This window comes from Nyctibius grandis, chromosome 9 (assembly GCF_013368605.1).
Source record: "Nyctibius grandis isolate bNycGra1 chromosome 9, bNycGra1.pri, whole genome shotgun sequence".
Classification (NCBI taxonomy): domain Eukaryota; kingdom Metazoa; phylum Chordata; class Aves; order Nyctibiiformes; family Nyctibiidae; genus Nyctibius; species Nyctibius grandis.
The window spans coordinates 41,640,639-41,652,723 of record NC_090666.1 but is presented as its reverse complement, the minus strand read 5'-3'; positions in this window follow the sequence as shown (position 1 = coordinate 41,652,723).

The following is a 12,085-nucleotide window of genomic DNA, read 5'->3' as shown; positions in this document are numbered from 1 at the left end:
TCCCCACCATACTCACCAACAGATACACATTCTGTCACCAAAAGACTGATTTAATTTCCATAACGTCTAATTACGCCACCAGTCACTGGCTGTAAAACCATCTACGTGCTTAAATCCACGTTGGGTTCTAACTAAAGGAAAATGGCATTTCTGTTCTCTTTTTAAGTAAAACACACACTAGCTGTAAATATCTCAAACTACCAATGCAAGAAAGACCTTAAAAAAAGAAATATAAAAAGTGAGACTATATTAAGGAGCAAACCAGCACTACAAATAGACAGCAAGATTATCCAATAAAATTGCTGGTTGCAATGATTACCTATCATACCCCTAGGCAGGGGCCACAGGAGTGAGAAGAAACAGTGCCAAGCCAGCGAGGCTCACAATCAGCTGCTGTTTACCCCAACAACTGCCACGTCCAAATGGAGGAGAGAACCATGGCCAGAGAACCGTTCCCTTCAGTATCTTGAATCTTTTAGTATAATTTTTGAAAAGTCATCCCGCCCCTGCACTCCTTTCCTATTTGTTTCCTTCTTTTTTTTTTTTTTTCCCATGAAAACCAATTCATTACCCGTGGTTCCTTCACTGGTAGAGCTCATTTCCAATAATTATTCTTCCTAAATAACTCAATGGGGTATAGAGTTCTGGGTTAAAAAAAAAGTCCAGAGGAGACCACAAAGGTGCTCAGAGGGCTGGAGCACCTCTGCTATGGAGACAGGCTGAGAGAGTTGGGGCTGTTCAGCCTGGAGAAGAGAAGGCTCCGGGGAGACCTTCTAGCACCTTCCAATAACTGAGGGGGCTACAGGAAAGCTGGAGAGGGGCTTTTTACAAGGGCATGGAGTGATAGGAGGAGGGGGGATGGTTTTAAACTGAAATAGGGGAGATTTAGATGAGATACTGGGACGAAATTCTTTGCTGTGAGGGTGGTAAGACACTGGCCCAGGTTGCCCAGAGAAGCCATGGCTGCCCCCTCCCTGGCAGTGTTCAAGGCCAGGTTGGATGGGGCTTGGAGCAACCTGGTCTGGTGGAAGGTGTCCCTGCCCATGGCAGGGGGTTGCAACTAGATGATCTTTAAGGTCCCTTCGAACCCAAACTGTTCTGTGATTCTAGGATTAATGCATATCTAGAGATGTCTCTCACATATTTCTCTATTTTCAATAAATGGCCAGTACCTGTGCAGCAAGTAAACTCCCTGTAATCTCAGCACCCGGCACCCCCTGCACCCACAGCAGCTTTACACATAAACTCATAATTGCAGCTGCAGCTCCGAGCACCACAATTACAGATACAAGATAAAAAACAGTTTGCTCACACCCCACGCACCCAAGCGCTGGAGCCAAAGCAGTGCCATCGGGTCTGGCACCCAGAAATCACCCCGTTCTCACCCGCCACCAGCCAGGTCCCTCATCCGCAGCATACAAAACCCCTCAGAGTACAACAAGAGCTTTTAAAAATATACCTTTCTGCAGAGAAGGGGCAGGTAACCCAAGAAATCTAGGCCTGCCGAGATGCGGGAGGATAAGGCGTGCGGTAACCAAGCCTCCCAAACCAGGGGAACAGTATCCCTCTGAACTCCTTATAAAGTTATACAGCAGCGTGAGAAGCAGCAGGAATTAATTAGAAAACAGGTTTCCACGTCTGATCAGGTGTCTGCTCTTTCTGCTACAGCTTTGTTTACAAGGGAGACAGGCACCAGAGCTGACTCCTCCAGAACAAGCTAACACCTATTGCTCTATTTACAATAGAGGGGGGAAAAAAAAAAAAGCATTGCTCAGGATGAAAATGTTGGAGAAATAAAAGAAAAAAATACTAGTTAGACATTTGTAGAGTCTGAATCACAGAATCACAGAATCAATCAGGTTGGAAGAGCCTTCTGGGATCATCGAGTCCAACCATTGCCCTGACACCACCATGGCAACTAGACCAGGGCACTAAGTGCCATGTCCAGGCTTTTCTTAAACACCTCCAGAGATGGTGACTCCACCACCTCCCTGGGCAGCCCCTTCCAATGGCTAATGACCCTTGCTGAGAAGAAATGCTTCCTAATGTCCAACCTGAACCTCCCCTGGCGCAGCTTGAGGCTGTGTCCTCTTGTCTGCTCTTATATTTACTCTCTGTGCACATCCCTATGCAATAAAACCAGCAGGAAAGCAAAAAAAAACCCCTCACCCCTCCATAAGTCATTTGTTTCTCCCAGACTCACCCACTATAAAAATCTAAAACTGCACACTATGGCCATGAAGATTATTCACCTGAGAAAACAAAATATTCAGAATATTTCATCTTTCTTCTCAAAACGGAAGAGAAGAAATGAAAAACGTGCCACACAACCTTCTCTTGTTGTGACAGACTTGCACAGATATGTCATTTTTTGATTTAGTGTCGGGGGGGGGCGGTTTCCACGAAGCTCCAAGCCATGCTGCTGTGCCAGAGAGATGATGTCATGTAACTAAACTTCTGATTCCCCACCAGTTTGAGCAGTAATATTAAATGAAGCCAAAATGAGCTTCCTGTGCTAAACTGGGAACAAAAGAGCACTTTTACAACGCTGCCCTCAGGGTTAGTAGGAATATATATGTCCAACTCAAGGCACAGTTGCCATCTTATCACACCATCAGCTTCTACACGCATAGAACAAAACACAGTGTGGGCTCTTACACAACGTGGCTATATTTATGTCGGTGCAGACAGACGCAGAGAGACTTCACGGCAGCAAACCACCCGCTCAGATCTGCCCACCACAACACATTCCTGCCCAGCTGCTCGTTTCCCAAATGTGGAGCACATGGCATGGGGTAGAAGACGTAACCTCAAACCCCAACTGGAGACAGAAGAGTCACTGTTTGTTTTGAATTACAAGAAATCATTTGGATCTTAATTTAACACCACTGTCAACCAGTCCCGATAGCTGTAGACTCCCAGGAGTTCTAACCACGTTAAAAGTCAAGAGTATGATTATGGGTTAGATTTGGAGAGAACCTGCAAAGCAGATGTTACAACTCAACCAAGGCCAAAGGCTGCTTAACTTGAACAGCATTTTACCTGCACAAATGCACTCTGTCCCCAAGCACCAGCCATGGAGGATGCCACCCCTGAAGGACCAGGCTTGGTAGGTCCATCTCATGCAGCCTGAGCTGGGCTCACCAATGGCAGTAAAAGATGGCCAAAGATCTGGTGATGGTGATGCTTTCTTTAAGCAATCTCAATGCATCATTTTAAGTGTCAGAGGACCAAAAAATTTCAGATGACACAGAAAGTGCTGTATTATACAGGCAAGTCTCATGTCTTGCAAGGTCTGTCCACGGGACATGACTTTTCTAATATTTCAATGGCACCTAGCTGCTTCTCCAGCCACCCAGCAGCGCAAGGCAGCTGCCGCTAGCACAGTCGTGCATGGACCTCAAATATGTCCCATGTTTGGTGAGTCTGACAAGATGGACCTGAACCCTAGGAGATGGGGCAACCAAGGACTGACAAATAATACACCTCCCAGAGGTACAAGGAGACTTAGTCCCCCACTGGAGACCTCACTCCTCAATAAAGAACCCATTTTAATGGAACTGTTGTGAGACACAGTGCCCTGAGAAATACCAAGTTAACTGACACAGATCTGCAGGTATTTTGGATTCGAAAAGAACAAGTAGATATTAAAGTCTTGCTTGAAATGCTTGAGAACGATGCGAAAAATCCAACAAAGGAGTGGCGCTCAGACAGATCTAGCTAAGACTGCTGACTGGTGGTCCAGCCCTGCCAGATGCTGTTGACAGCTGCTGAAAGCACGTGCAATCATTTCAAGACAAATCACCTTGAAAATAATCCTCCCTCAAGAAAGCTTATGATATCCAACAAACATAAACCGTTTTCAGACATCCGTGGCAAGAAGAGGATTGGAAAGATCTCAGAAAAGCAAATTACATAGTATGGATGCTGATCAGAGAGAAAAACAGAGTGAAGACAAAGGCTGGCATCAACAAACAGAGCTATCAAGTATTCTAGACCAAACAGGACAAAAATCTAATGGCTTTCAGCATGAAAGTGCTCTCTGTTCCTGAAGATGCTGTATGCAGCTAGCAGGCAGGTATGGGATGAGCCTCGTGAATGTGAGCCTCCACTGCCAAACCCATCCAACTGTCATCGAACCACAAATGCCAGAGTATTTGGATATCCAGCACACATCGTTTTCCCATCATCTGAAGCTCTCTGAGAGCTTATGAAATGCAAGTATCTTTCCTGCCTACAAAGAAAGCTACATTTTACTGCAAGTTACTATATTTTTTAAAAATTCTACAGATAATGAGTGTCCTAAAGACATCACCAGAACTTGCCCTGTTGGGTAACAGCAACAGCTCCGTTCCTCTCCTGGGCTCATCAACAGTTCATCAGTAGGATGCGCTGGTGTCCACAGAAGCTCTGTGTAGCTTCCACAGCTCTATACGATAGAGGTACCAACACGTTTGTAAAAAGACATTCTTCCATTCACAATAGCAACACAGGAGTGTTGCTGCAAGACTTGAAAACTTCTTCCCATAACACATCCTGTGAATGGATACCAGATACAAGCCTGCTAAATACACAAGGGTCTCGAATCAGGATCGGAGTCAGAATTATCACAGCAGTAAGTATCTCTAAAACAAAGCAGTGGTTATAATGTTGATCCTACTTTTTGGAACCTCAATATAATTTTCATTCACTGGCATCAGACAAAGCCCTTCACATTTATTTTGACTGCCAAGCCAGGCAAACACCCTCACAGAGTAAGAATTAAAAGGGGAAAAAAAAAGTGAGAGACATACAGCACTACATACCTTGCACAGCAACAATTTGGTGCATGGTCCAAAGCACCAAAACCTGTACTAATCACCTTGAGCTCATTAATTTACAAAGCTTTGGCCCAACTTTAGCAGCTGGCAGATGATCAAGCTCTTAGTTGATGTGATTCAAACTAATCCACTAACAGGCATTTAAGAGTCAGCTAGGAAATAAGTATTTTTATATTATTAGAAGTGCTAAAAAGTTTTAATGGCACCAAAATCTCAAAGTGAGGGAAACAACACCCAGCTCCATACATGAGGACTTCCCACCTCAAATCCCACCACCAGTCAATGCACTGGGGCACCCAGTGGTTACCCCACCATTTCTGTCCTCTGTCACTGGAGACGGGCAGAAAAGCAACCTCATGCAATCCACGTTACTGCATCTCTCCTTATTTCATCCTTCTTTTGATCCCATCTTCCACATTAGGAAGAATTTCTTCTCAGCAAGGGTCATTAGCCATTGGAAGGGGCTGCCCAGGGAGGTGGTGGAGTCATCATCTCTGGAGGTGTTTAAGAAAAGCCTGGACATGGCACTTAGTGCCATGGTCTAGTTGCCATGGTGGTGTCAGGGCAATGGTTGGACTCGATGAGCCCAGAGGTCTCTTCCGACCTGATTGATTCTGTGATTCTGTGATTCTATGATTTCCTAGGGAAAGGAGGATTCTGCCATTGCATCAGGGTGTGTGTCATTATGTGCCTTCCATTCCCTTCTCCATCCAAAGCAACGCTCAGACCCATCAGTGGCATTTGGCCAGGTGGGACATGGAGGTAGAGGCCAGGAAATGGGTGAACACACACTGGAAACATCCTCCAAGTGCTTCAGTTAAGGAAACACTGCAGCTTGCTTTAGTACCTCATTAGACACAAAAAACCCAACCCAATAAACAACCATCTGCCCCCGTCTCCCCCCCCCCAAAAAAAAAAAACAACCAAAACCAAGCAGAGAAAGAAAGAGAGAAAACTTTTAGGTGTCCCAATCATGGAAAAAAATCAATTACAAACCACCATAAGACAGAAAGCCCTAATAAATCAGGCTTCATCAGACATGGTGCTCATGGACTACTTGGGGCAATGCATGTTGCTGGCTAGTTTGCTGTCAAACTGGGCCATACTTAAAGATTTTTATTTCATCAGTTCCAGAAAGCCAAAGGTTTGTTGCTTGAACACCAAACTAAGTAACACCGAATGTTAATCCCAGACAAAATATTTTAGTGCATATAAAGTTCTACCTTTGTTAAGCAGGTAAATATTCATTGGTCTAACAATGCTCTTGGCTGCCTCAACTGAAATTTGCTCAATAAAGCAGTACGACAGAAAAACACTCGTGAAAAGAAAAAACAATGAGAAAGTCTCTTTCTACCACTCAAATATGAGATCTAGAACCAAGGCATATGAAGGTAGAAGGTGTTTAAAACCTCTTTTATCTGGGAAAAAGTGAGAAAATTACTATAAGAATTTTTAAAACATTTTAAAACCACAAAAATCTCTGTACTCTATTATATGTTAAAGTACTGTACAGTTTGGTATACGCAAGCTAAACTCTTGTTGAAAACAACTTAATAGCAACGAAGCTTTCATACTTACACAGCAGCTTGCCTAAAGCTGATAAAACAACTTTTAAATCTTTTCAATCCTTGAAGGCCAACTAATAAAGAAATGAATACACATACCTATATGTGTGCACGTGTCTCTATACACACACATGTATACACACTCTTATCATTCAGCAGAGACAGGAGGTAAAACGAGGAGACCAAGGACACAGTTTTTTCTTGGCCTGGGAGGAATCAATGAAGTTTTCACTCCCCCCAAACTTCTTCTTGTAGTTGACTCCCTTGGATGCTCTGAGACACCATAAATATTATCATCCACCCAATGAACTTGTTCAAAAGTTGTTAACCTACCCAAAGTCAGTCGTTATCCCAACGACACAGGGTTCAAGTCCAACGTTTACAGCTGGCTCTGCACAAGACAGATGTATCCCTTCCCTACGCTCACCCGCTCCTCCAGCGCCGCTCGACACCGTGACCGAAGGCGCTGGCCACCACCCTCGCCAGCCCCTCTTATCTCCCTTGACGAGAAGCTCCTTAAGAGAATGAACACATCTCAAGAGATATTAACTCTTAATATCTGCAGACTGGCATCTGCTTCCTCAGCAGTTTAACCCCAAATGTTTGTCTGGAAAGAGCACTCTAAAACCAGTAGGGATTTCTACGAAATCCAGTCCTGTACTGGTTTAGCTTTAGACTCTTGTTATATTAACACAAAATCCCAGGAAAACAAACTCCCTTGGCTAAATATTTAAGGCCGGAAAAGTCTGCAAATGCTTTTGATCATTAGCATCTACAAAACAAAAAGCTCAATAGATACAGTAAAAATAAAATATGTAAAAATAACTTAAACTGCATTACATATTTAAACATACACAATTCCACAATAACAGTATTAGCCAAACTGGTCTTGAAAACCCACTAACGCTCACGTCAAAACCACCTTTATCTGAAGGTTTGCCTTGTTTATGTAAATTCAACTGGTTTATTTTATTTCATGTATTTAGACCTACAGAAGTGCCCTAAACCTTATGTGGCGACACTCAAGCAAGTATCACGAGATGGGTATTTACAGGACATGTATGAATCAAGTCTAACTCAGCTGCACGTGCCCATCAGAACCATCAAACCAATTATCCTGCCTAAGCACACTTCACCGACTGACTCAAAGCAAGCAGCGCTGTAATTTAGGGGTTATGTTCAAATCAAGTGCACGTGCTCACCGGAAAGGTTCAAGTTTATCTGGGATGCTGAAATTAAACTGCTCCTCCGTGGGATTTTGCTCGGTGGAAGCCCGTGAGACCGTATGACTTCAGCAACAGATGCACGGAGCGATATCTTAAGATGCTATGATTTTATCAAGGACTCCCATTATTCTGGAGACAAGAGCTATTGTTCCCACTCACATCAGCGCTATCTTTGGGGAAACTGATTATACACACAATTGCCCAAATTAGCTTTATTCAAAAATAACATCTGAAAAGTAACCTAAGTCAATCTACTTCATTTACCTCAAAAATCACACGTGCCAACGTGAAACAACAAACAAGTGAAAATCTGCACAAGAACGCTTGCAGCTGGCAAACAGAAATCCAGTGGTTTAGGTGAAGAATATTTTGGTTTGATTGTCTTTTTCCTTCCTACCAACTTTATTTTCAGGTGACTGAAACCCTTATGGAATACCTTTACCTCAGCTTCCAAAGCACCGCTGTAGACACACACTATTTACTTAAAAACATACACCCTACAGCTGATTAAACTCCTGAAATGAGTTTCTCAGGCCTCCCCTTCCACCACTCAGACAAAACCCCATTGATTTCCGTGACAGGAATGTGAATATCATGGCACAAAAGGACAACAAGCTGCAATCACCCCGACCGCACTTCAGTACGAGTGCAGGAAAAGAGCGTGGACTTGTGGCTCCATCTGAAAATCTCTGCATGAATAAAGGAAAGATAACAGCGAGAGGGAACAGGGACTGGAGTTAGCAATTCCCAGCTAGTGAAAATTTAAAAAAAAACCCAAACCAAACCAAAAAAAAACCCACAAACACAGCGCAGTTCAGGTAAGTTCCTCTGAGAAGTTGGTTTTTTTTTGAGGAAATTTTTTAATTGTCCTTGGGCACTTAATAGCCATATCTAATAAGCTCAAAATTAGGCAAGGTCATGAGTACGCAGCTTTCAGCATTTCTGAATATAAAATACCAGTAAAATACCCTGTTTGCTTGACTTCCAGTTTTCCAGAATCACTTCATTCACTGCACCATAAACCAGTTTCTGAATCCCAATAATTTGGTTTGTTAATCTGTTTACATACCTTTCTTCTTTTGCACAGCATATCCCTTAGTACAGAAACACGCCAGTAATTTTGTAACCTGCCTAATGCTGAAATATTTACATTAACATTTTACCAGCCAAATACCTTCAGTGTACAAAGGAACCACCCAACAGCTAGTCAGTCAGCTACCTACAAGTCATAATTCGTCTGCACAACAGCTAACGAGATGAAAGCAGATACACACAAAAGCAGGAGGTTGACGGATGCAGAGTAATTGCAGGCAGAATTCGATGACAGTAATTTATGTAATTCTATTAAAGGAAAAGCAGTTGTATAGGAAGAGAATGAAAGGTCAGATAAACCCCCCAGATTTAAAACAGAACGCACAAGGAATTTTATATATTATATGAACATATAAAAGGAAAAAGGACACAATAAAGCTTTTAATTATCATTTACTCCATTCCTCCCATCCCTTCCCATCACACTCAGCAGTTTATATAGCTTATTTAGCTGTTTAGATAAAGCCAGGCAAGCAGCAAGGCGAGCCCCCACAACAGCTTACTCAGAAATACACGCCGACGGAGGAGCACACAGGGTATTTTATGTCCTCACCCTAAGTACATCCCAATATTTAACTCCAAGGTCTCCACGAAGAATTTTTTCTGAGTATTACAGCAAAGTCAAGTCCTGGCACGAGGCGCAGCTCCGTGTGCATCTGCAGCATCTCTTCTCAGAGAGCCCCAGTCTTAACGCCCGGCCTTGGCACTGCTGGGAGCCAAATAAATAGCGATATTGTGGATTCAGAGCGAATCACGCCCCGCAGCACTGAAGAAGGGTCCGAACCGGGCATCACGTAAGCGCAAAGCTGTGCGGCGTACAAACGCCATTTATAGAGAACTTTTCCCTTTTTTAACACGTGCCAAGTGATAAACCGTGATTTTATTTGGTATACAAATGTGAAAAACATTTAAGTTAACAATGGTCTATGGTCGGTGATGGAGCAGTCCCACCTACGTACATACATCTCTACCATGAAACCCTCAGAATTTCCACAGCAGCTTTATAAAAACTATACCAGAGACAATAAAGCACTGTGTATGCCCAACAGACCAAATACTGGCACTTATGGAAAACGATGATTATTGCTGCGAACATATGGCGGCTGAGGGATAAGAACCACACTCCTCCCCGAGTAGGTCACAACAAAGAACACAGCAAATTCACCGGGGAAAAATGGGCATCTAAGGTCTACTACAGCTATGGTAATACTTGGCTACGAGGAAAGCTATGAAGAATTATTCACTTAATAAGGGAAAGAAGTTAGTTCAAACTAACCCATCCTCCCCAAAAAATGATGGAATCCAAGATAATTTTTAAAAAAGATGAAATAAACATGAGATACATTTGTACTCGTCTCCTTCCTCACCAATTATATCACAAGAAGGTATTGTCTGATGTAAAAATCTCTTCAGAGCACCAAAGATGTACCGGCAATTCTGCCTCACCGCCTACTTTGTCTATTCTCACTCGGTAAATATCTTCTTACCAAAGGAAGATACCCATCAGCAACAGAGATACACCTTGTTTTACCCAGGGACCGCATGAGCCACCCTAGGATTAAAATAAGAGTTTGTTTTCAAAGCACATGAGTTCATTTTAACTAAACGTGTCTTGCTGGGCTTTATGGAACCAAACCATCAGCCACACCAGTACATGCTTCAGCCTTTTCCACAGAGTTCACCATCGCCCCAGCTTGGCTGTTGTATCACTTGACCCTGCGAGTGGTTCTGCCTCTTCCATCACATCAATCTGACAGACACGACGTCCAACGCAGGGGCCAGGGAAAGGAGGAGGGGTTATAGCTCACTGCAGTCAGGTTCATACACGGCTAAATAACATCTCGAAGGATGCACAGCAATTATTTTAGCACTCCTTAAACCACTATACTTGCCAATCAATCCAGTGTCTAACAGTGGTGGGAAGCCTGGACAAACCAAGGGATTCAGACTCAGGTTTCCATTGGAAAACCTCAATCCTACTCAGGAGAAAAACTGACAGAATAATTTATTCTATTTCCAAACTACGTTGTAACTTACACTTTACCCTTTTACACCAGAGAGAAGGAGGAAATCAGGCTCAAGATCAGACACACGAATGCCAGATAATTAAACAAGCAGATCGCTGACGCATAAATAAAGTTTTAGATTTACAGCGAACAAGTCTGCTACTGTAGTACAACCAGGATGGCTTTTCAAATGTTTTTATGTCAGCGCTGGCCTAAAAACTCCAGTGGAAATTCAGAGGGTCGGCTTCCCTCCCTGTGGGCACCTCCCAGGAGGCAGCAGGTTAGACCCGAGGGCCAGCCTGATTAAAAGCCCGTCCTTGACGTTTTCGTAGCTAATCAGCTGAGGGGGGAATCATTGTATCTGAGCAGTACTAATGAGGTAAATCACTATTATTATTGCAGTGATCACCCACCCATAAGCACCTCACCAAGGCTTTATTTTTACCTTGTTCCACAGCAAAGCAAACGCGGATCTCGTGAAGAAACCTTGTCCTGACACCTCCTCTCTACCAGCACATGGAGCCTGTAAGGTCATCGCTTACTAAAGCAGAAATACCTACATTTTCATTTCATTTCTCCTTCCTTAAGTGCTTGTTACCCAGCCCTATTACATTTCTAAGCCAGAAAACCCAACACACAGGTCTGAAATCCTCGGGGCAGGACGGCGGAGCCCGCCTGACCTCCTGACACCACCGGCCCTGAGCTCTGATGCAGCGAGATAGTCCTATCTCTGTGCAAAACGGGGCTTCCACAGCAATAAAAGCAAAAAAATTTAACAAAGATATGTCTAAAGGTATGTTAATGACTACACTGGGGATCTCCACCCAGCTCACACTGAGACCTTTGTTATTTGCCATTAATTTCCACAGAACAAGCTCTCGGAGGCAACATAACTTTTTTTTTTGAGTGAGAATACACATATTGTGCCAGTTCTGCCCATTAGAAGTTCACAATCCATGATAACCACCAGCCCTGTGTTCTGCCATGGCCTCACAATCTCATATAGACAAAAAAAAGATGAACCACAGCCCTTCTGCGCAGCCTGGGCTTCTGATGCTATTAAAAAAAAATAAAAATCAACAAATATACACCTACCAATGCACTGTATTTAACACAGCGGATGCTCCTGCAGGTGGTTCCACAATTTGGGCAGGTTTTTGTACCTGTCCATATCCATTACCAAGTAAAAGTTTCCAAAACATAACAAAAAAAAATCACGTGGACGTATGAAAGAATTACACAGCTTGCCTATTGTATTGGCAAGTAATTTAGTGTTTTCCATCACACCAGCTATAAAATGTAATTATAATTAGGAATTATGAAATTTGGTTCTGAAAACCATGATCCAGTGCAGGAAATTCCTAATCTCAAGCCCTT